Raw genomic sequence first — 2114 nt, 5'->3', positions numbered from 1 at the left:
CTTATTTTGTGTTTTCACAAATTCATCTCCGCTTACTCGCAACTCCGTTTAACATGAAACTTGGCTAACATGTTTATATATGATTACTAATTGAAGAAAAATTATCAGATACCCGACCCGACCCCGTTGACGTTGACTTTGACTTTGACCAAGTTTGACTTTTAGTCAAACTTAACCAAATAATTATGTAATCGTTCTAATCTTCTTTTATACTTGTATCTTGCATGAAACTTGACAATGTGATTCACATGCTATATAATTGAGTCGTAACGAGCCATAGAACTAATTGAACAACTTTGACCGACCTTGTACTTTACCGTTATTGATACGACCTATTTGTTTAGGTCAAGACTAGCCTTCGTTCTTGCACACATAACTTTGTGAAGTACCTTTTTACTCTTGCACTTAAGGTGAGATCATAGTCCCATCTTCTCAACAACTTTTATACTTTTAAAACATGGGATGAGAAACATATACGCTTTATACAATATACTTTTATGCTTTGAACACAAGTACGAAAACAAACATTTCACGTGAGAGTTTGAACAAAAAGCCTCAATTCAATTATCATTAGTTACACTAGTCAGGTATAAGCGTGAACTTATGTTGTGTGGATCCATGCGGGCTAGACGCGCCCTCATTCGGACGGTTCGCTACCGTTAGCGGATGAAATATATTTTCGATTTTAGTGTATGTTCTAACACTACGTAACAGGGTACCAAACAGTAAAGCCTTGATAATTGGGTGCTCCACAAACAAATTTTGAAATGCAAACGATTTGGATAATCAACTATATTAAATCTTGCGGTTCAAAAACAACGGTTATTACTACACCTATGATTTTAACAACGTTTTCGTTGACAGTTTTCTATATGTTTTTCTCAGGTCCTTGAACGCTAAGTGATACATGCTTCCGCACTCTATTTCTATACTTGCTTGGATGTCGAGTATACATGCATACATGGAGCGTCTTTACTTTACTTTAAATTGTGTCGCATAGGTTTCAATTGTACTTAAAACGTTGTAACTTATTTTAGTCGTTGAACTACTTTGTAAACTTTAAATATCTTTATATTTGAAATGAATGCGACATATTTTGGTCAAACGTTGTTTTAAAGACTTATGACCACGTAACGGGACCTAAGTAGACAGCGCCGTCAATGAAGATTTTGTCGGGTCGCTACAAGTATCATCAAATTAGTTTAATGTATGAGAAAATAAATGCTAAAATGGGTAAATCGAATCCTGATTTCTTGAAGGAACTTGTTGAATATGAAAAGAATATGCAATGTGCTAACTATGTGCCTAAACATAGATTGGTTTATATTCCCACACTCATGCTAGAGAAATACATTTTAATACTTGAGAATGAAGTGTTCAACAAACCCAGTTCTAGCATTATTACCATAGATGAGCTGTTTGATGAACCAACGTTTGATGTAAAACCAATTCTACTGGCCTTACTTGCATGTTCTGTTTCTAATGACAAAATCAGTGAAGACCTATCACATGAACTTACTGTCTTATTTGAGTCAGTATCACTAGGTCAAAAGGCTTTAGATATTAAGGCAGAACCTAAGGTAGAACCAAAAGTTGAACCTAATGTAGAACCTAAAGATGAAAAGCCTAAAGAACTAGATTTGTTTCATCTAGTTGATAAACTTGAAAATGAAAACACAGAATTGCAACTTAGATGCAAACATTTAAAACAAATGCTTGAACTGTGTGAACAATTGCTCTCACTTCCTAGGAAAGAATATTCTTATGATTTTAAGGAAGGTGAAGTTTTAGTGTCTGCTGAGGATTTATGTCTTAAAATTCAAATCTTAAATCGTAAGATAGTTTAACTAAAACAGGTAAACACACAACAGCAAATTTCTTTGCAAGCACACACATCACAATTGACTTCTACTTGTGTGAATAAAGTTTGTGAGTGTGCTAGCAAAATTGATAAGAATGTTAAGGGTAAATCACAATCTAATGAATCTAAACCCATTACCATTCTTAAAAATTCTTTACGTTCTCAATTTGAGAAAAGTGTTTCAAAGGTTGCACCTTCAACACAATTCATTGTTAAAAAGGTACATCATCCAGATGGTTCTTGTTCGAGCGAA

Source organism: Rutidosis leptorrhynchoides, chromosome 2, assembly GCF_046630445.1.
Source record: "Rutidosis leptorrhynchoides isolate AG116_Rl617_1_P2 chromosome 2, CSIRO_AGI_Rlap_v1, whole genome shotgun sequence".
Lineage (NCBI taxonomy): Eukaryota > Viridiplantae > Streptophyta > Magnoliopsida > Asterales > Asteraceae > Rutidosis > Rutidosis leptorrhynchoides.
This window is presented reverse-complemented; position numbering follows the sequence as displayed.